Source organism: Pristis pectinata, chromosome 6 (assembly GCF_009764475.1).
Source record: "Pristis pectinata isolate sPriPec2 chromosome 6, sPriPec2.1.pri, whole genome shotgun sequence".
NCBI classification, from domain to species: domain Eukaryota; kingdom Metazoa; phylum Chordata; class Chondrichthyes; order Rhinopristiformes; family Pristidae; genus Pristis; species Pristis pectinata.
Window position 1 is genome coordinate 35,079,417 of NC_067410.1, and position 27,400 is coordinate 35,106,816.

General features: G+C 37.4%; 1 protein-coding gene across 7 annotated transcripts in view; it reads right to left on the reverse strand.

Annotated features, from left to right (window-relative positions):
* Positions 1 to 27,400, reverse strand: part of foxp1b (forkhead box P1b) — a 458,146-nt gene that overhangs the window by 384,516 nt on the left and 46,230 nt on the right. For 5 of the 7 annotated variants that reach the window (XM_052017525.1, XM_052017515.1, XM_052017516.1 and 2 more), the window contains exon 2: positions 25,584 to 25,702. The exons of the other annotated variants lie outside the window; for them this stretch is intronic. The gene's annotated coding sequence lies outside the window, so the exon portion shown is untranslated. The remainder of the gene's footprint in view (positions 1 to 25,583; positions 25,703 to 27,400) is intronic. 7 annotated transcript variants of the gene reach the window in all.

Here is a 27,400-nt window from a genome sequence, read left to right on the forward strand (position 1 = left end):
GTACATGAATTCAGTAACACCAATTGTAATTTCCAAGCACATGGGAAAAAGTTAATTACAAGAAAAAGATATCAAATTTTGATCCAACCGAATTACTATTGTGACACAACTGCCATTGTCAAGAATGAAACAAACCTGAGAAATATGTGGAAAGCAGTGAGGTGAAGTTCAAATGTGACTATTTCTAGCAAATTCCGATTTCCATCGTTAAAGACAACATAACCGTCTTCAAAACATCCCTCAGTTTTTCCTAAATCTATAGCTGAAGGAAGAGGAAAACCAACGTCAATAATTTTTGCTCTATATTTACTAAGCCAACCAAGAAACCAAGCCGAGTCATTCAAATCCACTTAGTGTTTATTGAAAGTGAGGGGATTATTCCATGAAACTAAGCCTATAGTCACTGCTACTGCAGTAGAATAGATGATAAGTACCACCAAGAGGACTTCTCTGTACCGCAGGTTATAATACATTCTACATTTATATTTTAAGTGAAACAATTTATTTAATTTTCACTTCAACAGCGCAGGCGCAGTTGAGTGGATATTCAGATGTCTTTATTCTGTATAAACGGCAATAGATATCATCTCAAATCTATTTGATTTATGTGCTCGTTCCACATTTTTCAGTATGAAGATGATGAAATGGTGATTTCTTAAGCCAACTGGATTCCTATACTACCTAGGACACTGTGTGATACATGAGTGCTTTTCCATCCTTAAGTTAGATCAGGTAAGGAAGTTCAGTGAAGAATCATACACTTCACACACCTTTCTAGCTCCCAGTGAAATGATCAGTTTGACAGTTTTCCATAACAGGTCAGGTTCAAACAGAGGTTGAATTAGCTTTTGAAATACTATAATCAAATCCCAAGCTTGAGATACGGTTTTATGAGAAGTGGCTACAGCTTTATAAATTTTGTTGAGAACCTTAGATACAAACATATTTTCTCCATACTGATCCATCTTCTAGAAGCAACTAAAATGCTAACACAGCAGTTGGGTGAACGCTGATAGGGTTTGATTCAGGTCTTCATAACCAGGGTAAAATAATATTTTATGGTTCTGCACGTTGCTCCCTCTCTGACTTCAAACGACTTTTTTTTTCTATTGTTGAGGTTCTCAGCAATCCAGACACTGTAACAATGTTGATTACCTACAGTTGGAGGTTTACAATCCTAAAGGGTTTACCTTCCCATCTGCAGGCAAAAGGCTCTTTTGGCACATTTCTGCCAGTTTCCAGAAAATAGTCCACCTATTCTCTGATGAAACAGCTACACACAACTTTCCTCCACTGGAGGATAAAGACATCCAATAATATAATAGTATTTATAATCACAAGTATCTGGTAAATCAGACATCTCACTCTCTATGAAGGCACATGTGGAGATTTTGATCATCCCTGATGTTTCAGTGTCTGAGAACATTACACAAAGTGACATTGAAATGTACAGGATAATAAAATGTTAGACTTTACCCTTAGTCTATGTAGCCACACTCAGAACACCTGTCCCAACATAATTTACCAGCTTTTATGAGGAAAAGGGTGAAAAGGGGTAAAACTATAAACATTTTGAGAGTTAAAGCCAATGACATGGTAGGAAAATTGGGTAGAGTATAAACAATGCATAAAACAAAGGATTAAATAAGTCAAACAAAAGCAGTAAAAACATCTGTGGTGAAAAAGCAGTTGGTCCTTGGTGGTCTCCAGCCTGGGTTAAAATGATTTGCACTGCTTTATGAGATATCCCCCTGAATTTGTAGGCCATCCCTGTCACTGATCTGAATGCTAGGATATGGAGTCTTTCCATATTCTAGGCTCCCTGCCTAAATCACATCGAGTCAGTGAATTAAAATTGCTTGTAGAATCTATCTCATTTAATGTCTTTTTTACTACTTAACATGTCGCATTTTGTGTGCTACTCCCAGGAGAACATTTATTGTGAATGTCAGAACCAAATGGCAAAATAATAATGAAGGTTTTGGTAATTTTGAATCTCCTCTAAGACTAGGTCCTGTAAGAAATGTATGAGTATAATTGTGAATCTCTGTGCTGACGGATAGGTTGCAGTCCCTCTAATTATGAATTAAATTAGCAGGTTTTAATATCAGGCGAAAATACTTTTCTCTCTGTTTAATGTGGAAATGATTAATTCAGACTAACAAAGAAAAGCACTTGGCAGTGTTTTTTCAGATACCATAAAAATTCCCATTTCAACCTGTACTTTTCACCCAACCAGTTGTTCATAGGTAAGCATATAATAGAAAGACATTAAACCGCAATAGGAAAGAGGAAAATTTAAAACAATTGATTCAGACTGAATTGCAATCAAATTGAATGTAGTTGGTCAAATTAGCATTGGTATGAACAACCATGCCTGACAACTAGTGAACCAAACTGCACTACTCTGAAAACGCTTTGTCAAGTGTGTCTACTCACATCTCACCATCACTGTTAAAAAAACATTCAACCAAACAAACATGTTTTTTATTTGTATGTGGTGCAGCATCATCTGGTGTATGTTAACTTCTTGCCAATAAAAAGCTTTGCTTTATTTCATTGCCATAAGTAGCTAAGCTGTTTTACTGCACTAAACTTGTGCAACTACTGTACCAGCACATTTCTTGGCACTTACTGTATAATGCATTTCAGGCTTTACTGGAATTTATACACAATTGGAAACATTTGGTTGGCCTTCCTGTTACTGTGATCTAGTCTTTTACATGAGGCTTGAAAGAATATTCAGTGGTATTATTCTGTGAAACTTGGGAATTAGGAAACCCTCAGACGTACAGATAGTGAAAAGCTGAAATAATCACTTTGTTTTCTCAAGAAGCTTTTCTGTGTGTGTGTGTGTGTGTGTGTGTGTGTGTGTGTGTGTGTGTGTGTGTGTGTGTGTGTGTGTGTGTGTGTGTGTGTGTGTGTGTGTGTGTGTGTGCACGCGCATGCGCGCGCTTGTGCACACCCACGGACAGAGAAACGTGACACACAATTCAATCTCATTTTGAAACTGGTTTCACCTGTTGTGCCACTATTAAAATTTGCTAGGCTTGTTTGACATCACTTTGAAGCTGATAAAATTAGCTATGCAATAGGATTACTTTCTCTATACCCACTACTACTAAGGTACAAACCCACTGAGTAAAGGAAGTTTTTAAGTTCTTTGAAATCTTAAACCTGTAGATCTGGAAATGCCATACCATAGCACAAAAATGCAAGTAAATCACATCTCAGATGCAGTTCCTGACCTACTTTTGAAGATGCTTATGAATGTCATGCTTATCAGGTTTGCAAATCCCAACACTTCATTTGTCCAAAGATCATATTCACTCAAATTTAACATCTTTATTTTACAGCAACATCTCAAAAATGCAATATTTGCTTTGATACCTTTCAAGTATTATATGTTCCATGACACTTCAGTCACATGGTACTCCACATACATAAACCCAAAAATAAGGGAAAACTACAAGTTTGTGCAAAAGCAATTTACATCTGCACAACACCTCATCACATTGAAAGATTTCAGGACAGTCTGTAGATGACAGTCTGAGTAGTGACACCAAAGATAGAGTCAAAGAATAATTCTTCAGAAGGAAAAATGAAGGGGGCAGGACATGGTTTAAAATAGGTTAGAGAGTAACAAAGAAGAGATGGTCTAGGGGAGAGAACAAATGAAATAATTATTGAGCGATGTTCAGAGTATAAAGAATATAAGATTCAGCAGCAGTGTGTTACTGTGGTAGGTTCACATTGGGCAAAGTAAGAAGATAGAGACACTTGAGATAATGACAAGGATTGATTTCAAATTGATCTCCTGGGGCTCAGGGACCAGTGAAGCTTGTGGAGGAAGAACTGACAGCTGCTTAGGACGTTGTGTTAGAAAAACTCAAGTCACAGGGCTCCAGGATGACTGAAGTTTTTGAAAGGTGACATGAAAAAGAGACAAAATTGAACAATGTTCGAGAGATTTCAAAAAGTGGTTTTAGCAACAGAGTTCATAGCTCAATCAGAATGTAAAATGTTGCCAAAACAGGCAAAACTTAAGCAAACAGCCAGGGAAATGACGGAGTGGGAATTAGCAACACGCAGACGCTTGCCAGGATTAACTGTGATGGTTAAATTTTAATAACAGTGAGCTGTAGAAAAAGTCAACTCATTCAGGACAAGCCATCAGGGATTTAAAAAGTACAAAACCACAGAAAAATGGAGCCAGTTCGGTGTGACAAGTAGGCTTTCACAAACATGCCATGAATGGGAATAATGCTGCCAAGGTACAGGATGCCAATGGTGAACAGAATATGTCCAAAAATATTGGTCTAGGCTAGAAGAGTTTGTTGCAGGAGAAATTTTGTAGAAGTGAAAATTTGAGAGTTTTCTGACTAGAAGGACCATTGTTAAAGGTAGCAGAGGATAATGGATAGTTCCTGAACCAGCAAATAGTCACGAAGAGACAAGAAGACTCAATCACTGGTGTATCAAACGTAACTGATGACTTTGTTGGAATTCCTCTGGTGCTTGGAGTGCATTGAGAAGCAGACTAGACAAAACTGAACAAGGAGTAATGAGAGAGGTTGGTATCTGATTGCAACAATTACTTTCCTCCTTAAATGCATTGTTAAAAGCTAAATCAGAGTACAAATAAAAGGGCACAAAGGGGAATCATAGATTCCTATTATCCAAGTCAAACCCATTTCCTGTTTGTAGATTTTTAATCAGGCAACAAATAAAGTGAACTGCACACTATGAATCAAGCATCTGATAAGCTTCATGTCTTCTAAGTGACTAATATCTATTTTCATATCAAGTGAAGATATTAAATGTGCATATTTTTGATTGTCTTTGCACTTCTGTGTTATAGTGGGTGCAGAAACCTTTGGTTGTAGCTTTCAATTTTAATTTCCATTGAAATAAATAGTCATTTTTTGTATTTCCCAAAAAAACACTCAAACCGCAATATTTACTATAAACATAACAATTTTTATATTTAAATATGACTGTATGCTTCTATTATCTCCCATTCACCAACTGTTTTCCCAAACACATATTAACCCTTAGATATGGCTTTGCCCTGGTTTCTAAAAATGCAGTTATAAGAAGTTTCAGCACCAGCATAAATATTGAACATCAATTAAGAAAAAAACATCTGAAGGAGGCATATATTTTCATATCTAGCGTCTAGAAAGTTGGGGCTAAAATTTCAGTTGCATTGAGATGTTTATTCAGCTTTATAAAATGAAAATTGGTTTTAAACAGGGTTATGTGGGATACATGGCACAAAGGCAGCACATTCAGCCCAACCAGTCTGTGTCCATTTTTACACTGCACTCACTTAACCCATCAGAATTAGCTCTTGCTAGTGCCCATGTGCCACTAGTTCTGGCTTTATCAACTTCCCAAGATTTCTGCTTCAGAAAATATTAATGATATGCAAATTCTTACATTCTGAACTGAGCGGTAAACTCTGTTGCCAAAATGACTTTTTCCTCCCCTCTCAATGCTGTGTTAGCACAGACTCAGGTTACAGAGTTCCAGATTAACTGAAGTTTTTGAAAGATGGCAAGCCTCCCCTCATCTTTCCTCAAGTAAATCTACCAGCATCACCCTCTATTCCCATCTCCCTCACATGCTTATCTAGCTTTCCCTTAAATATATCCATACAATTTGCCTCCACCACTCCCTGTGTGGCAAGTTCCATATTCTCACCAATTCTTCTTAATTCCTTATTGGATTTCTTGGTGACTATCATATCAATGACCTCTAATTATGTTCCTCCCTGCAAGAAAAATATTTTCTCAGTATCTTCTCTATCTAAGCATTAATTCTACACGACAGATTTGAGGTCAGTAAATTGCTTACCTGATTTCATAGGCCACTCCACCCATCAATGCACCGATCCACTGACCTGCTACACTCACTTCTGAAGTGCAGATGGTTTTCCAACACACTACCTCTCTAAATGCACTCACATTCAATTCACTCACATTAACTGCCACCCTGCTTTTCCTCCACCATCCCATTCAACAGCCATCCCACAAGAACACAAGAAAATAGGAGCAGGAGTGAGCCACCCGGCCCTCAAGCCAGTACCACCATTCAATATGATCATGACTGATCTACACTGGGCTCAACTCTTCTGTGCCAGTTCCCCATAGCTCTCAATTTCATGATCTTTCAAAAAGTTATCTATCACCACTTTAAATACTTCCAATAATCTGTCCAAACCCCCTCCCTCCTTACATCAGGTGCCAATCTGCTTCCCTTGTCCAACAACTTGCCATCATGGAGCATGATTCCCCGCATCTCTTGTGAGAACATCCTGTCCCATTCTTTGATCACACCCCCTGTGTCCCACCACTGGTGTTGCATTCCCCCAAGTCCAAGTGTACTGTAGAAGAATGCAATTAAGTTGCTCCAAAAGTCCCTACACTGCACGAACTTCCTCTTACAATGACGTTCCATCATTAATTGTGACCAATCCTAAGCCCACACTCAGTAAAGGAAGACCAAATGGCATATTTTCAAGTACAAGATCAACTTTGAATTTTGAGGACTCAGTCCTCAATCACAACTGAATTTTGATGCAGTGGAACAATGATAAAACCAGTTGTCATTTCATTGCATCAACACCATTCCAGCACACTCCTTAGGGTACGTTGGAATTCCTAGGCATTGCATTTTCTGCATGTCTGAGTGCAAAGGACAACACAAGTTTAGTTGATAGACTTAGAACGTAGAACAGTACAGCACAGGAACAGACCCTTCAGCTCATGATAGACTTATCACTGTCTATTTTTGTCCAACCCCAAATCTAATTTTGAGTTGACAATCAAAATGCTAGTGATGAAGCAACTTAAAATTCTCATTTTGCTGTTCAGTTTAATCAGTAAATTGATTAAAAGAGTTACATGAAAATTTCATACAAAATGTCAATTGTATAAGGAAGTATGACAGCAGAATCCATTTACAGTACAACACAGTGCACCACAACCCATGTTCAAACCACAGTTAGTTTCATTCACATTATCGTCAGAAATTGAGCTAAGAACATATCCTTCCTCATAAATTGAAGGATAATTGTCACCTAATACTGTACTTGCTTAGGAGAAGTATTAGCACGCACCAAAAAGCTGATTTTCTGCCCACCTGCTCTGGTTGATAACAATGTCTTATCTCTCTAAAGATCTACAGAGAATATTTAACATACCTTTGAACAAAATTAAAATGATCTCAACTGCGGGTTTCTTTTAAGTGTAAGGAGCAAAAACTTACTAAACAACCTATGAGAATCTTGATCAGTATTCAGAAATAAACAACCAAAACTGAATTTAATTTCAGCAACTGTGCTGAAGCTTTGTGAAAAGAGTGATGGGAGTACTAAAAATGAAAAGATGCTCACTTGTTGTTTGTTTTGCCCACACTATAATTCAAACCATCACAATATTGAACAGTATATTTTAGAACAGATTCTCCATTCTCATAAAACTATTACAACCAGTATGAATAATTAACAGTAGTAAATCAAGTTGCACAAGGGCACTGCTGTTAACTTTAAATTTGGAAATGATTTACCACTTATGCTGTAAAATAAATGTGTCCCAACAGAATTTTAAATAGTTGATTTAAAAAATAATTGTGTTTTACATACAATACAGTCCAAGATACTACACACAGTAGAAAAAGGATGGAAACTAAGTTACAGAGGATGTTTTAGGAGGAAAGACCAATTCTTAGATGAATAAATCAATTTTTGATTAAGTTAATAAAGATCTGGTGGATGAGGGGAGTAAGGACCTGTCACCAAAGGTGTAGTCGAGAAGAATGGCCAGAGTCAGAGAAGCGTGAGATGGATTTAATTACATGAACTGAGAGCCAACATAGCTCACTGAGGATGGAGCTACTGATCAAGGAAGTAAGCAAAATGCAGATGAGGAAATAATTCAGCATCCGTGATGCAAATTTTATGTACAGGATCTAAGCAAATGTTTTGGAAGTCGAACTTAGAGGCAAAGTTAGCTCCAAGTAGAAGCCGAAGTGCTCTGCCTGACTTCAAATTCAAAGACTGTACCCAACACACCATCTCACACCACCCTCCTCCAACCCCTTCCTGGGCATACCAATTCCTGCTTATCTGGATCTACTGCAGTCTGACCTCAAATCAAGCTTTTGTCAATGAGCTGTCTGACACTCTCCAATGTGTGCCAGCTTGATGGAAATAAAGCCTGTAAAGCCTGAGGTCAATTATCAAGGGTCCTTGGAAAACAACATTTTGATGCAGAGATTATTCCATGTCATCTCCAGTCTAAAAATGCATACTCATAAGTTTATAACATCCATACTTATACAGAGAACAAATACCAAAATTGAAAATATAATCAATGTTGTAATATATATGGTTTGGACAAGAATATAAGTGGTATGATTAGTAAGTTTACAGACACGATAGTTGGTGGAGTTGTAACTTGCAAAGAAGGTTGTCTAAGGATACAGTGGGATATAGATCAGCTGCAAAGTTGGGTAGAGTAGTTTGCAGGTGGAACCAAGGCAATTGTGAAGAAATGCCCCTTTGGAGGTCAAATACTAGTAGGACATATATTGCAAAAGCAGGGACCTGAGGAGCATTAATGTACAGAGAGACCTTGGGATACAAGTCCATAGCTCCCTGAAAGTGGTGACACAGATAGATAAGGTAATGAAAAAGGCATTTGATATGCTTGTCTTCATAGACTAAGGCACTGAGTACGAGTTGGGACTTCATCTGCAGCTGCACAAAACATAGTTTGGGCCACAGAGTATTGTGTACAGTTCTGGTTGCCATACTACAGGATGTGGTGGCAATAGAGAGAATGCAGAAGAGATTCACCAGATTGTTGCCTGGAATGGAGAGCTATAATTATAAGGAGAAACTGGATAGGCTGTGGTTATTCTCGCTGGAACCTAGGAGGTTGAGGGATGATTTTATAGAGGTTTATAAAATTATGAGTTGCACAGATAGGATAGATAATCAGAATCTTTTTTCCAGAGCAGGGGAGTCTAGAGGACACAGGTTTAAGGTGAGAGAGGAAAAATTTACAGGAAATATGAGGAGCATGTTTTTCACATGGAGTGTGGTGAATATTTGGAACGAGCTACCAGAGGAGGTAGTGGAGGCAGATATAATTACAACATTTAAAAGGCATTTGGAACGGTAGATAACAGGAAAGGCATTGCCTAAAGCAGGCAAATAGGATTAGCATAGATAGCGATCATGGCTGGCCTGGATGAGTTGAGCCACAAGGGCCCATTTCTGTGCTATACATTTCTATGATACTACGATTCTATAATTCTACAGACAATATTTGAGCATTGTAAAGAGAGCCCACACTTAATCGAAAAAAGAATTATATCTAATCTGGGAATGTAATACTCTTTTACTGGAAACAACAACTAAAAGTGTTTCCATCTGTTGATGATCAACACTGGATTTAATGCAAAATTTTAGTATATTTTAAACTCTAGAGAAATTCATAAAACAATGTAAATGGCACAAGGTAATGTCAGTCTAAAACACATCTACTCACTGAATGCTTTTTTTTAACTAAATGAAAAATGGACTCATGTGGTGGATTAGGACACTATAATCACTTCACCTCACAGATTTACACTCAAGTCCATGTTACACTGATGGGATGAAGATCTTTAACTGGCCACAAGAAACCTCTGTCTAATGAAAAGCAAAAAACAGCAGATGCTGCCTGACCTCCTGAGTATTTCCAGCAATTCTGTTTTTAACTCCATGAAATGAATTTGGGCTGTCTTAGCTTTCCTTCTGTGCATTCATGGCCGACAGAATCCATGAATAAATATTTCCACTACTTATCATTGGTATACAGAAAGGAAATTATTCACGATGATACGACAGCAACATTTAAGAGGCAATAAGACAGACACGTGCAGGCAGGGAATAGAAGGATACAGACCATGTGCAGGTAGATGGGATTAGTTAGATTGGCATCATGGTCCGCACAGACATGGTGGGCCGAAGGGCCTGTTCTCATAGAACACATAGCCATGTTCTATGGCTTCATGCTATTTTTAGGTGGTTTTGCTTTGTATTGGATCATAGAAAATTACTGCTCTGGAAATGGCTTGATGTCAATACTGGAAACCCAAAATAGAGAAGATTCCCTTATGACCATACCAACCAGTCACACTTTTAATTTACAAAAACTGCAACTGAAAAACCATTAAGGAAAAATATGCATTATTTACTTCTTGCGTATTCCTTGTGCCTACATTAATTGTAGTCAACAAGGAAAGTTGTTGCTGCCAAGATTAGCACAGCATAGTACACTTATTTAACATGCCAAAAAGGGTGAGGATGTGCAAACTAGTCACTTAATGATTAATTAACACATTCGTGTTATATGAAAAAGTAGTAAATTTCATGATTTGGGACTAAAATGCTTGTCTGAAATTTATTAATGTTAAATAGATTTACTTCTTGGAATTCACTTAAACCCGCATTATGTTACACTTGAGAGAATGCAAATGGCTTTATAGGTTGGCTGTAGTAACTGCCATCCTAAATTCAATTAGATTCAACCAGGACTTAAATGGGCTCTCCTTCTTATATGGATTTTTAAAAGAACACTCTAATTGCTATTCAAGAAAATGCAGAACAGAAAAGTTAAAAATTAAACCAGACGACTCTGTTAAATATATATCATGTATCTTGTAATTTGCTTTTATTAATTATTGTTAAGATTATACCATCACTACAATTACACTGCAGGTTTAATCCACAAACATTTCTAAATAGAGGTGCATATTTTAAATGATGTATTGCTAAATTACTATTTCCATTTCCCAATTTTATCATACTCAACTATTGTCAAAGTGGAAAGCAGACAGGTATAAATCTAATGTCTAGTATAATCATAATCCTAGCTTTCTACTCTACAAACTCTGATATCTCTGTACTGCAGACTTACTAGATATTCGGACTATAATGTTTTGTCTTCACTTAGAGCTCCTGTTTAGTGAAAAGACAGTTCTTTCAATGAAAGAGGTGTTTTGATTAAAATTGCCAAATGCCAAATCTAAGGCTGCACAGATCAGTGACACCTGTTACACTATCTTTGTAAATTTGCCTCTCCCATTTTCATCAGATTATTTTTTCATTAATCAGAGCTCCAGAGGAGAATTTCTGGACCCTCAAAAACATCAAACCCAAGAGATCATATTGCCTGATCTAGAAAAGCAGAAACAGACACCAAACAAACCCTATTGTGTTATTTCTACACAACAGTAACATACACTCATTCAGCCAACAGGCTCTCACTTTTCCAACATTTTTTGTCCAAGTAGATTTTCAACACTTCTTCCTTTACATCTTGCTGCTATTCCTCTTAAGTATTGTAAATTGATGTATCCAGCAAGTGATTTACTGCTGATTGCTCTCACATCCAAACTTAGTTCATTTACTAATAACATCACTGTTCAGTTCAGGCAAGTTAAAAATTATACCATAGTGATGTGTAGTAACTGCTGCTAAAGGAGTGTTTCTTTCCAATGCAAATGGTCTTTGAGTTTCTCAGCAGAGTTTCTAATTTCAGGTAAATAACAACAACTAAGTTCTGGTCAAGTACACTGTACATTAACCGACTAAACATCCTGCTGTTTCTCTTTTACCTATTCATGAAGGAGTCATTTACCATATTTTGATAGAGTTTGTTCTGCCAATTAATATATTTGCTATGTTAAAGAAAAACAAAAGGGACTAAATGTTTTTATAGTAGCAGCCATGCAGGACTTCTCCCAGACAATAACAAGCTCTTTACTCAGAGCACTCACAGCTCAATTCTGCATTACAGATGCAAACTTCAAAGAGTGCAGTGTCACAGCAACTGCAGCAGATATATTCAAATGATAATGCCTCACAATTGTACTCCATAGTGCCACATAAATTAAAGCTAGCTGTGGAACTTAGCTAACGGGTTAACAATTTTTACTAATGAGGTTACATTTTGAATAGTGAAATCTTGTTTTATATAAAAGCTTTGGGGAAGGCCTACACTTCAAAAATGCTTTTAAGCAAAAATAATAAATGGTTACAATGTGGAGATTATTTCATTTAAATAACAGTGGGATGCTGTCATCAGTTTAAAAAAGTGGAAATCATGCAACAGAGTTTTTAATATGATTCCAAGCATTTGCCAAGATGAGAGAAAAGACCAAAATGCCACATTGTTGACTTTTAAATTGTTAATATACGGTGCCATCTTCAGGGAATGCCAGGTGTCACAAACTAAGTGGCTATGTAACAGGTTGCTGAACGGCTGGCACCAAAAAAAGGTCAGCCTACAGAGGTTGTTTACAAGTAAACAGAGTGCAAGTTTTACTCCTCAGTGATTCCTCAGAGTGAGAGAAGAGGCATCAAGCAGAACATTAAAAAAGATCCAAAGAGACAGAAAATTGGCTATGATGTATTGCTGCATCCAAAAAGTTCAAAAAACACATTATAACCTCAAAATTAACATAGTTCCACCAATCCAAGATCATTTAGTAAGGGGCCTCCAACAAAGGAAGCATGACGCATTCCAGTAGCGAGTGAATGCATTCCAACAGCATTATATACTTTCACTGGACTTCACACCCTCACATAGAAGCTTCCTTGTCTGTGTTTCAAACTCCATTTAACAGTTAGATTTTGCATTAGTTTTTTGTGATACTGGTAGAATATTTGTTTAATCATTGTTCCTCATTAATCATCTTTCATTTCAGCATTTGTTGATAATATGTTCTTCTATCACTTAAGTAGCAGTGATTTTTTTACACAAATGTTAAACAATGAGGAGGACTAAACCTGCAACTAAAATTGTTCATAATTCATAGGAAAACCACTGAGTATGTCCTTCCCCCAGACCAGTGCTTTCAAGATTCCTGCACCTGTGCATTGTAGAGAAGAAATACTGAACATCCAGGAGGTCAGCTGCTGACTCAGGAGCTACTCTGGATCATCCTGAGCTGAAGGGGAGAAAACACTTTCTATATATTGCCCCTCAGGTTTATGCCAGTCACAGCTGGTGTACCTCATGCACCCCCATTTATTTGACAGGGATCACCACCTATCATTAAAAAAAAGTGAGAGTTGCACACTTTCTTCTTTATTTCCCATTATATTTTCATTTTTTAAATTAATTTATAGGCTTAATGTGATCTGCAGAGACATTTAGAAACAGTTGAAAAGACTTCTGACAAGACTTTGGGGGGCAGGGAGGAAGGAAAGGACTTCACGATGCCCCACCTGAGGCCTAGTCACTGCTTACAAACTACTCTGTTTTACAGGTGACCTGCAGCAGCAAGAGCTCCAGGAGTTTGGGACCTGCACAGCCACAAGAGATAAGTTAGTATGATAGGATGTACTCGAGGCAGAGGCTATCTCAAATATGATTCAGGCCAATGACTTTTTTTAATCTTCTACTTAACGTTTCTTTTCCATCCATCCTCTACTACTTCCCTCTTTCTGTTTTCATTACTTCCCTTGAGGTGAGATCCAGTGTGTGGTGCAGTGTAACAGGGAAAAAAGTGATGGGTTGCAGAGTGCATTTTCTAATGGGACTGCAGCAATAATATGGTGTTCAGCAATTTCCTATCCAAGCTTTCCTCTATCACTTGTGCTTTATCCCATGTCCTTGCTTCTTCCTCATATTCTTCCACTTTGCCTTCCCACCAGCTCCTGCACCCATAACTCTGCCCACTCTCTCCAATCATTACTCTTTAAACTACCTGCTCAACATTTGAATCCTCCCAACACCTTCACCATTCTCTCTTCTGCTTCTTAAACAATTGCTTTCCTTCAATCCCTAGCCCTTTATCAGGATTTACTTTTTTCAAAATTTACCACTTTTCAACATTTTTTTGAAAGAAGTTGAATTAGCAAGTGAATCTACCTGTTTCTCCCTCTTTAGTTTATATATGTGGCTTTCTCTTCTTCACGTGTTTTAAGTGCAACCATTTATATTTCTTAAGTGTTAGGAAAACATGTGAGATAACAGAATATTGTCTGTTTCAGAAAGCAAACATTTTGGGGGAAACCGAGTAAAATCAAATTGGCAAACAGAACTGGATGTAATTTCCACTTTTACCATCTGGGCAGTAAATAGGTGAAGTAGTCTTATAAAAGTTTTCAACTTAAATGTTCGTTTTACCTTTAGCTTCTCCACTAGTAACATACAAAAAAAAAGTGGTAGTCAATTCATGCAGTCATAGAAAGTCACAGCACATCATCGCAATCGGAGCATTAAAACACTGGTTCATTTTCAGTGTTGGAAATACACCACCACATAACACTGTCCTTTGTGCAGTGGGAAAAAATGAGAAAGTTCAATAGCAGTAAGACTGAAGCTATTCTTGATACTTTTCCAAATGACTCTTCATTCAAAAAACACATACAAACATCATGCATGTCACTTAGAATTGCTTCCACTCAAGCCATGATTAAATTAAAATAACTGTACAAAGTGACATTGTTCATTTAAAATAGTATCTTCAATGTGGTATCGTTACCAGGATTGGTCAAATTCTACAAAACGCAAACTTGCTTTCCCCAGTTTGAAGCACTCAGTAATGTTAAAAGAGGAAGAGGGACTAATTCTAAACCATACCACTGAAAGATATTGCAACACTGTAATGTTAACAAAACAAACAGTAATCTGCCTGGAATTTTTAAGCTTCTTTACTGCTTTACTGCAACATTATGATGTAATATGCAATTGCTAAAGCAGTATTTAAGGCAGTAATCTAAAATATACTCACTGACATGAGGATATTTGAACAGATGCTTTATTGCAACATGATATAGTTACAATGGTAAATTCACTGAAATAACCCCTCACTGCTTTTCTTCAATAATTTCTGTTAAAAAGGTATATGCTATGCAAAATCTTATTATTGAGGTCAATGTTTTACTTCAGCTACACTGCACGCTCCACAGCAGCTAACTATTTAAACATAGAGAGATTCAGTTGCAAACACACATTCACTCACATAGCCAAATCAGTTCACAAATTGCCTGTTTATCCACACGCAGATGGCAACAACCATCTTCACTTACAAATATGAATTAATTTAACTGAAAGAAAATTGACATTCACCAGCATTCTATAAAATAACCTCCCACAGTTACTATCCCCAGCATTTCTACGAAGGTGTTCCATAAATATTAGTATAATATAGGGAACCAGTTGCAAATAATGAATTCATTTAAGGGAAATTTGATTGCTGCACCAAATAAATTATTTGGGACTGCTGTGGAAACTAATTTTTACAAATCTCATTATCTCCAAACAAAATTACAGATTACATAACAAAAACAAATATCCTCTACATATAGTACTAGGCAAATGATTCATTTCTGTGCCATTCAAACAACATATTTCTATCCATTTAACAGAGCAGCTGAGCAGTTTCCTTGTTATAATACTGTTTTGTTTTCCTCTGAATTCTCTTAAGTTTCACAACATCACAAACATTAGTCTTGTGTAGTAGCCATGTAACCAACCTCCCTGCCTTGGCCAGTGCTGATCTGTAACTGACTGCCACAAATTATACATGTTCCAATTGATTCTTAACCGAGTCCTCTCACATCCTTTTGTAAATGTCTTCCTTATTATCTGCACAGAAGTAGGAATGCTAACCATTCCTGTACAGAAATTTAATTTTGTTATCACATCCAAACAATCCGTGAGATGGTACTTTGGAGTTCCACAAGTCATGCTATCATGCCACCTTGCAGAAATGGAAAAACTTGAAGGACTTTACATGCAGTGCAAATGCTTTCTGTGAAGAATACAATCATGAAACATGATATCATAATTTGGGCCTCAGTGCCTAGAAACCCAGAAATTCAATGTCATAACAACATTTTTGTGTAATATATGCTGGAATATTGTTTAAAATCCTGTGCCTTGTGCACTGGTAGTGCACGCCCTGGTTTTTGATTTGGGTCCACATTTAAATAACATCCATATGATAGCCCTACAACACTGATTTCAGCATAATTTACACAGGATTTTCCGACAGCCAGTGAGGCAGACCAAATCTGGAGAAATGAAATTTGCTTTGGTGTTAGATTAAGTGGCCCACCCAAAAGCTCTGCTGTCGAGTTTCTGAGGCAGCTATCTTCCTCAGGATAGGTACTTCTTTAATTTTTCATTGTTTACTGATTACCTACACCACCCCCTTCTCAACCCTACAATCACATATACAATCAAGTCTAAGTCACCTACCCAATAAATCACTCCTAATTATCTTCACTGGTAACTCTTCTCAATCATCTTTTCAAAGGACACTTGCTGATGATCCCAAATGACATTCACTAAACTCATTCAAATGACTCCAGTCCCCTGGCATTCTTCTCCAAACAATTCCACCATTTCCCCTGCACACCAGTCTTCAACACAATTCTTCAGCAAACTCACGCTCTGCAAGGACAGGAGGTTGCCAAGGAGTGACAATTTAAAGTCTCATGAATTTAGAATATTACAGCTCAGGCAGGCTTACACAAAACTGGTGCAAGCCTCTCACACAGCACTGTTTTAACCTGTTTTAATGCACATTACAAGTTCATGGTCAGTAACTTTTGATAGCTCTGAGTAATTCATCTGATGCTCACATATTTCACTGAAGGACATTTTTTTCATTTAGTCACTGGCACAGAGGACTAAAATTGGCCTTTTGCGGCAGCACAAAACAGATAATAACTAAGTGCTATCTTATTTTATGCCCTGTTCAAATTTCGTTAATAGAAAAGAAATTCAAATAACTTTTAAAGCAGACTGCCAATTCATTATGGCATGCTTTGCACCACTGTCAAAACCAAATTCCAATCTCTCTGTACTGTCATCAGATTACTCAAAAATCAGTACGTACTTGATTCATGGATATCTGTCTTTGTAGTGGAAGATTATGGCTAGTTATACCTAAAAAGAAACATTAACCATACTTTTAGAACTGAATTATCTTGACTATCTGAAGATAGTTTCAAGACACTTGGAAGCACAGATGTCACTTAGACACTACAATGCAAATTTTACACTAGTTTTACTGAACTGTTAAGCAAAATACATAAGTAAGGTTCCTTTCAAAAGGAAGCAAATTTTGTAGTTTTCCTTTGCTTTCATTATTCCAATCTTATTAATGTCTGCCCTTCTAATTGTTATCATTACATGTTGGATTCACTATTATATAAACAAAAATTGAGTGACATCTGTTGTAATAATTATCAATTGTTTTATTTCTGTTGCAATATTTCAAAACCAAATTTGACACAGAATTGGGATAACCACTGCAGCAGAATGCCTGCTGGAAGAGTTCCATCATCTCCCCTTCCCTCCTGCTGATTAGAGGTGGTAGATGATAGAACCTTCCTCAGAGTCATGAAATTAATTACTATCGTATTCCATTACCACTGCACAAATGTCATGTTAATTTCAATCATCAGCGACTTAGACAATAGTTTCACATTGGCAGCTGGCCAGCTAAATTGAGGAGAAAAACTGAACCAATTATTGACTTGAACTGGGAAGAAGACCCAGGAGTAGAGGAAGCGAATGTTAAATGTTAAAATACATTTACAGATAAATGCTATGACATACGACAAGAAAAATTTTGAGAATTACAGTGAAGTTTAGGAAATTTAAATGACAGCTTTACTGAATGCATGTTGGTTTAGTAAATAAAGCATCTCTTTGGAAGGGCTCAAACAGGTTTTAACTTTGATGGATTTAATTTTGTTTTAGTGAAACTGCAACTGTAAACTATTTTAATTAAAGTGACTGCAGCCAGCAAATCATAAAGAAAAATGTTCATATGTTCATAAAGACTGCTACAAATTATCCTGCTGTCATCAATTAAAAACCAGACTTTAGACAGTGATTGTAGTTTTTTCTTTTGTTTTGTCATTTTTAAAGCAGACTGGAAATAATAAGTGAATTGTGGACAGAGACCTTTGCCTAATATGATACTACAGTCTTATGAGTCAAATGTATTATTCAAAATGATCTCACATTACCATGTCACTATGATATCTAACAGAGAAGCCACCCTGCGATACTTAAATGCTGTCCAGATTTCACTGTGAATCTTAGGACCTTTTTGCATCTTTGCCTGTTTAAACTAACATAAACTAGTTAGACCACAACTGTAATCTTACAAATCCTATTCTGAACCGAGTGCAACAATTTAACAATCCCCTTTCCGAATACCATTTTGAAATTTTCTCAATATGGTAAGATTTAGAAAGACATAAATGGATTATATTTATGATAAATAAATATGAATTAGAGTGTTTGAAATGTACTAGTTATTAAGCAGCTAACTCTATTTGCAATCCTGTGCATATAATGAATAAAACTCTGTCCACAAACCCCAAAAAAGATCATCTTTTCATCAGAAGCACACAGATTTTAAATTTCAATAAGAAAGAGTAACCAAAGGCACTGCACTTGTAAAAAATTTTTGTTTTTATTTCATATTTTCAGTATCATAACTTTGTTTGAATTAATGAGGAGGTAAACACATCAACTAGTACAGCACAGGAATAGGTCTTTCAGCCCTTGATATCTGTGCCAACCACGATACCAATTTAAACTGCACATCTGTATCCATATCCCTCCATTCCCTGCCTGTTCAAGTGTCTGTCTAAATGCCTCTTAAAAGTTGATATCGTAAAGATGTGGTACAAATTGAAAGTTTAAAAATTAAAGTTTTGAAATGATTCCTGGTTTAAAAATAGTTGATACTGTTGATGTCAGCATGACTAACAAGCACATCTGCAAAAAAGTTTCAGTACACAATGAAATTTCTGCAATACTCATTTCTGTTATGAATATCAAACTATAAAGAGAGTGTTGTGGTGACATGCTTTGCTGCTCTGGTGTAATGTCTAGTGGATTCTCCCCACAGGTATTTCTTAGATGATTATTTACTCATTTCAATTAACCCATGGGGATTGGGGGAAAGTCAGATATTTCCCCACAGGAAGGACAACTAAACCATACCACTAGTCATTTCAGGCTTATGAGTTGTCAGTTCTTCTCAGTACTTTGCTTTGGGAACAGACTATGTTGTAGGGCCACTATCATGGGCAAAAATATATTTTAAACTGGTGATATGCTGCGCTGAAGGCTTAAAAGGAAAATGCCATACCTGGTGTGTACTGAGTCATGAACAGTGGTAACAGTTTACTTTTTTGATCCTCAATGTGTATTGATCCTTTCCAAACAACAAACAGTGGTGCTAGGGAGGGAGAGGAGGGGTGGAAGGAGCAGGAAGGAAGGAGGTATTGGAACAAATCCACGCAGGTGGCTCCCAATGCTTGTTGTCAATTGCAGTGTGTTGAAGGATATCTTATCTGGAGAATTCAGGAAGTTGGATGGTGGAATTCTGGAACAAATTATCTTTGAAAAGGAGATATTAAATGTCTTACCATATTTAAAGGTGGATAAGTCCCAAGGGCCTGACAAGATATTTCCCATGCTGATATGGGAGTCAAGGAAGGAGACTTCTGGAAGTCTGATAGAATTTTCAAATCTTCTCTGGCCACTGGTGAGGTGGCAGATGACTGGAGGACAGCAAATGTGGTACCCTTATTCAAGAAGGGCAGGAGGAATAAGCAGGGTAATTGAAGGCCAGTGAGCCTAACATGGGGTTGTAGGGAAATTATTGGAAGAGAATTCTGAGGGATAGGATTAATCTGCACTTGGAGAAGCAGGAATTATTCAAGGATAGCCAGCACGACTTTGTTAAATCTAACTAATTTGATGTAAGTTTTTCAAGAAGTAACTATGTGCATTGATGAGGGTAGTGCGGTTGATGTGGTCTACATGGACCACTAAAGCCTTTGACTAAATCCCAAATGGAAGACAGATCCAAAATGTAAGAGCCCAGGGATCCAGGATAATTTGCAAATTGGGTCCAAAACTGTCTTGGAGATAGGAGACAGAGACTGATGGTGGAGGGTTATTTTTGCAATTGGAAGTCTGACACCAGTGGTGTACTGCAGTGATCTTGACCTTTGCTGCTTGTTACATACATTGATGATCTAGATGTGAATGTACAAGGGTGAATTTTCATCTGATCTGTGAACTTGCTTATCATTGCAAGTTTACAGATGAGATGAAAATTCAGCCACAGAATTATTTTGATGTGTTGGTGAAATGGGCAGAGCAACAGCAGCTGGAATTTAATCCTGAAAATTGTAAGCTAATGTACTTTGGCAGAACTAATGGTGCAAGGATATGCACAATGAATGGCAGTACCCTAGAAACTACTGAGAAACAACAGAACCTTAGTGTACTTGTCCAAGGATGCCTGGAAGCAATGAAACAGGTAGATATGGTGGTTTAGAAGATATAATACTTCACAAAACAATATCTTGCTTTCATTAAATGAGGATATAGAATATTAAGAGCAGGGAGGTTATGGTACAATATATTACACTAGTTAGGCCACAGCTGGATATTGTTTGTAGTTCTGGAAATTACATAATGGAAAAGATGTGATTGCACTGGAGTGAATCCAGAACAAATTCACCAGACCGTTGCCTAGGATAAAGCACTTAAGCTATGAGGAGAGAATATAGAGACACGGTTTGACTTCCTTGGAGCAAAGGCGGCTGAGGGTGACCTGACTGACATATGAGGGACTTAGGGTAATTAATGAGAAATTTTTCCCTTTGGTAGTGTATCTGTGACCAGAGGGCATAGCTTTAACATAAGGGGTAGCAGATTCAGAGGGCATTTGAGAAAGAATTTTTTCACCCAGAGAATAGTTAAAATCTGAAACATACTGCATGAGGGGGTGGGGGAGACAGTTATTCACACATCATTTAAGAACTATTTAGATGAGCAGTTGAAGTGCCTGGCATAGAAGGCTGCAAAATGGGATTAGTAAAGGTGGTAACTTGATGGCCAGCACTAACACAGTGGGCTGAAGGGTGTGTTTCCATGCCGTATGACTCTATATCAGAAGTCATTGATAACTGGGCCTCCTGGATAAAAACCTGACAGAACAAATGAGTAACCCTTCAGAGGAATCATCCAATTTCCACTGCACTGAATTCAATGACATGAGAGTTGCCCAAGCAGCCAAATTAATAACTACCTCAATTAGTTCTGAGTGTTCTTAACCAACCACAGCTGGATCCCATTTCACTGTCATATCTGTAACTACACCTACTCTTGGGGATACAAAGAGCAATATCACCAGCCAGACTGCAAACACCATCTTAATCAAAATGAAAGGAGAACATTTTGAAAATGAAGAAATATTACTAGTAGAACGATATCTTCAAGTATGATCAGCAGTAACTTACTTCAAGGTAATTAACACATTTAGATTATAATGATAGTAATATATATCAATTGCTGGTTACCAATACAACTTCAAAGACTAACTTTCATTATGACGACAAAATTAATATCTATAAAGACAACATGGAACCTGAGACATTACTGACATAATCTTTCACATATTCCCCAGACATTATTTTATTGAAGAGGAAAGAGTCTGACAGTCATAGAATTAACAAATCAAATATACACCCTTGAACAGAGTTCCATGAGAATAAGAAACCTAATAACCTATGTGGCTTTGATCCTCGAGTTTAATAAACAAAGACTTCTTAGAATATTGACACAAAGATGCAAAAATGTTGTAAAGAAACAGGGAAAAGCACAAATATTCAGATTTAAAAATAAATATATAGGCGATATAAGCTTGTAGCTAAAGTGAACAAATTGAAATAAAACTTGCATTTTTATCCCTGATTTAGACTTATTCTTCCCTCACAAAATTCATGGTCTTTGGGGCATGCTCCTACTGTTAGGATCAAAAGGCTATTTAGATTAGGGACTGTTGCCATCCATGTCAATTCATGGAGCAATATCAGTGTAGGGTTAAGCAACATGCACTGCACCCTAAAGCAGCCAAGCTAACAATATTTTCAAGCCATTATGAGTGACAGACCAGTTCAAGTAACAGGCAACTACGTTACTCCATTAAGATGATCACCAAGGCGGTGTTATTGTATCTCTTCTAGATCACATCTTGTTCAGTTCTTAAGGGACAGTCATAAATAGTAATGAATTACCACATTAAACAAACAAAGAAATGAGTTTTAGCTTACTGAACTTGAAATCCTAAACAAATCACATCATAATAAAGCTATTTAAATGTGCAATTAGTATTTATATTCTTCGTTACTATATGTATCTGCATAGTAACTAAGATAATAACTAAGAAATTAGTGGAATGGTCAACAATAATAAGTACATGTGTGTGTTTGTGGTATGTGGGAGAATATTCAGAGTGCTACAGAAGTCACAATTTTTAAAGTATTGTTTAATTGTCAATCCTAGTACCATTATTATTCAGCTTCTTACAGAAATGTCATAAAACACCTCAAAGGACTGTTGTTTTGGGTCTCAGTCAGGGGTGAAATTAACTTTCTTGCAGGAATGGTTGTGAACATTTTCTGTTATGTTTCATCCATTTGTACCCAATGCTTTACCAGCTTCCTTGCCGGTACACTCTCCTGGCCCATACCAGCTTACTTTCACCACTGGTTTCTTTCCTCCCCCGTCACTGCTTATACCATGCGGGTAACAGATTCTTTACCAATATACTGTGCTGGTCCATACCAGCTTACTTTCGCCTCTGCTCTCTTTCCTCTCAAGTCATAGCATGAGACCTTGGTGTTCTTGTACTGAACCACTGAAAGTAAGTGTACAGGTGCAGCAAGCAGTTAGGAAAGAGAAAAAAAAGGCTTTCACTGCAACAGGATTTGACTACAGTATTAAGGATATCTTGCTGCTGTACAAGGCTTGGTGAGACACCATTTGGAGTTTTATGTGAAGTTCTGAACACAAGAACATAAGAAAATAGAGCAGCAGTAGGCCAGCCAGTTCCATAAGCCTGCCCCAGCATTCAACATGATCATGGCTGATTTGCCCATGGCCTGAAATTCTTTTTTGCTCCAGTTCACCATAATCCTTGATTCCTTAATCTTACAAAAAAAATTATCTACCTCCTTTTTAAATAGCTTCAGTGATTTTGTCTCCAAAAATCTCTGGGGAACAGTATTCTGGAAATTCACTACCCTCTTTCTTATCTAAGTGGGATATTCTTGCCACAGAGAGAATAAAACAATAGTTTATTAGATAGATATCTGGGTTGGCAGGACTGATGTAAAAAAAGAAACTGGATCAATTAGGCCTACATTCGTAGAACATAGAACAGTACAGCACAGTATGGGCCCTTCAGCCCACGATGTTGTGCTGACCTATATAAACATCCACTCCATGATCAATCGATCCCTTTCCTCCTACACAGCCTGTAATCCTCCATTTTTCTTATATCCATGTGCCTATCTAAGAGCCTTTTAAATTTCCCTATTGTTTCAGCCTCTACCACCATGCCGGCAATGCGTTCCAGGCACCCAACATGCTCTGACATCTGCCCTAAACTTTCCTCCTCTGACCTTAAACTGATGTCCTCTGGTATTGGCCACTGCCACCCTGGGGAAAAGGTGCTGGCTGTTCACTCCATCTATGCTCTTCATAATGTTATACATCTCTATCAAGTCATCTCTTATCCTGCTTTGCTCCAAACAGAAAAGCCCTAGCTTGCTCAATCTTTCCCCATAAGACATGTTCTCTAATCTAGGCAGCATCCTGATAAATCTCCTCTGCACACTTTCTAAAGCTTCCACATCCTTCCTATAACGAGTTGACCAAAACTGCTCACAATACAAGTGTGATCCAACCAGAGTTTTATAGAGCTGCAACATTACCTCGCGGCTCTTGAACTCAATCCCGCGACTAATGAAGGCCAGCACACTATACGCCTTCTTAACCACCCTATCAACTTGCACAGCAAATTTGATGGATCTATGGACTAGGACCTCAAGATCCCTCTGTTCCTCCACACTGCTAAGAATCCTGCCATTAACCTTGTACTCCACCTTCAAGTTCATTCTCCCAAAGTACATCACTTTACACTTTTCCGGATTGAACTCCATCTGCCACTTCTCTGCCCAACTCTGCATCCTGTCTATATCCCGTTGTAACCTACAACAACCTTCTACACTATTCACAGCACCTCCAACCTTCATGTCGTCTGCAAAATTACAAACCCATCCCTCCACTTCCTCATCCAAGTTATTTATAAAAATCACAAAGGGAAGGGGTCCCAGAACAGATCCCTGAAGAACACCATTAGTCACTGACGTCGAGGCAGAATACTCTCCATCTACTACCAGCCTCTGCCTTCTGTGGTCAAGCCAATTCCAAATCCACACAACCATGTATCCATGGATCCCATGCCTAAGTATTATTATTCTCTGGAGTAAGTAAGAATGAGAGGGGATACCATGAAATTCAAACAGGACTACATATAAGAAAGATGTTCCTGAAGGCTGGAGAGTCCAGAACCAGGGATCAAAGCCTCGGGCACTGGGTATGCCATTTTGAGTTAAGATCAGAAAGAAATCTTCACCCAGAGGATGGTGAACTTGTTGAATTCTCTAGCCCCAAGGGTTGTGGAAGCAGTTGAAGGCAAGTCACTAAATATAATTGAGAAGGAGGCTGATATATTTCTTATTGTTAAAGGGACCAATGGATTTGTGGGGTAGGCAGGAACAGGCTACTGAAGTGGATAATCAGCCATGATTGTGTCAAATAGTGGAGCAGGTCCAAAGGGCTGAATGGCCTACTCCTGCTATCATTTACTATATTGCTATGCCAGCCTAAAGTGTCAGACATGACTGTAGTCAATGAAACCATCCTAAGACAAACAGTCCCTCCTTGCGCCATATGATATGAACTGACTAATGAAAGAAGAACTCCAAAATGCAGTAAATGTAATAGTATATTTTTTACTGGCTCTCTTGATATGTCACCCTCAAGACTCCCACTCCTCTTGAATTGCATATCTATGGATGCCTGAACTGTTTCAATTTCTCACTCATGGCCATCTTTATGAATGAGCCAAGATTGACAGTGAATTTTGGGCTGTAACTTAACTGTGCAGTGTATCTGTTAATCTAATCCTGCTGTTATTTGATATCCTCACAAATGTTCTTTAGAGCAGCAATCAAAATGAAGCAATATGAGTGAAGACATTTGTAATCAAGACTGAAGACATTACATATTCTCATCCTACAGTGCTAGCTCAGTCAATGGATTATATTTAAACCCAAAACATCACTCAGTTTTCTTCCTAAATTCTCATCAAAGTGGAGAAAGTCTTTGAAAAGTCTTTGATCCATCAAGCAAAGTTAGACCTTCAACTGAGCCCAGGTGCAGCTTAACCTTGGGAGATTGCTGACTTGTCTTCCTCTAGTTAAGCGCAAAAATCAGCAAAATTTAAGTGTTAATAGTCCCACATTGGATACTGTGGACTAATCGAACCACTTATTATGAGATTAAGAGAAACATATTTTTAATAATAATTTAGAGAATTTTCAGAAAAACTAATTATTTTACATCCCTCCCATTTCCTCTCCCTCCGCATACACAGCCATTTATTATCTAGCTTACCTTTTCTCCCCTCTAAAGATGACAAATTTCAATTCCATAAAAATCAAAACTTGGGGTCCAACCCTTTCGATAATGTTACCATCATAAATGATTCAAGCTGTAAGTTCTCAGTCAGGACACTGAAACAAAACAAAATCACAGGTTATTGATAAGACTCAAGTGGGAAATATCTTGAAAAACCACAACTTCCTCCTGATAAATGCAACTAACAAAAAACAAAAGGTTTGAGGTGGGGGAAACACCTAAAACAGACCAGAAGAAATAAACATTTACCATTTACTAGGAACATATGAAACATTTTTTTCTGATAATAAAACTAAAACTTAAAATGCAAATAAACATGATGTGTGGGTGCCAAAAACTACCATTACTTCTTTCATTTCCAAAATGTCATTCTATTCATCATTTATACATGAATTTAAACTTTAGGTTTGGACATCTATTCCAGACAGATGAGTGACAATGCAAGAGAAAAGGCATTTTATTCAGATCTCTCATGTCGACCAAACTATAAATAACTAGAGCAACTGTCTGTAATCTGGAATTGCACATCATGCTGCAGTATGATTGTACTCCCTGATGATGTAGCTCACTGAAAATTAATCCTTTGTGTATTCTCTTGTCTGAATGCAGTAAACATGGACTATTTATCTGTCTCCTCAAGCTGACAATAAAACTGGATTCTGTGGTTAATATATAAACAGGTAAGATCTACAAGGTTCACACAGAAACTCAAACACTGCTAAATTAGTGTGCACATTTCTAATGCTACTTCTATTATTAGCTGTAACTCCTTGCTGGACTTTTAAGTGCTACCACTGATTTTTCCCTTTCCATATGGAGCTGAATTTACACTACAGCTTGTATACTTACCAACAGTTCTTTCTTTCTCAAACACATTTTATCTTGTTTATTCTATTAACCAAAATCATGCCATTAACAGGCAATGTCAGTTTTGGGCAATGGCAGATGGAAGTTTCAATATTAAGACCACAGGTCCAAATAAAGGGTAAAGTTTCATTGTGAATTTCCACACATTACAGTGAAGTAGATGTAACAGCTGCAATATGAGGTACATATTTTACCATTGTTTGTTAATAACACATGTTCAGCTGTTCATGGCTTTAACTTTGCTTTGTCTGTTCCCCTGCAGTGCATGGGGATCCTGCTGGTATGGCCAGACTGTGAAAACAAGCCTCAAATGACCAAGTGCAACAGCAAGTTTCAAAGTAGGAACCAAACCAGACACAACAAACCACAGAACAGCCAACCTAAGTTGTCATAATTTATGTATGTGGAATTCAACTGTAACACCATTTACTGAAAGCTAACTTTCCAATAGCGGCATATTCCTACCAGAACATTTGGTTTAGAAAACTTCTGATAAGACACTACTGATAGCTTATCTGTTTCTGCATGAATCCAGCCAATTTCTCCACAGGGTTTATAATTGGCCTTCCACACAATGTGTAAAAGTACCTCGCAAGATCTTTGAATTAATTTAGATCCCTTAGAGCCTACTTCAGTTATTAAGATCCCAAAATGATTTTAGTTAACATACATTACCATTACTTTAAGGATTTCTTCACTCTAAAACATCCATGCAATTGAAGCTAAATTTGACTTCTCAATGTTTATACTAATTCTCTGCTCTTATCTAGAAAAGAGATGGGTGGTTTCACATTACTGCTTGACATACATTCTGGACAGTGCTGGGAAGATGGAACAGTGAGAAAAAAACAGAATACTGGGGATATAATTAGAATGATTAAACCAATTTAATTTATATCTATTTGTTTATGAGCTCATTACAAACT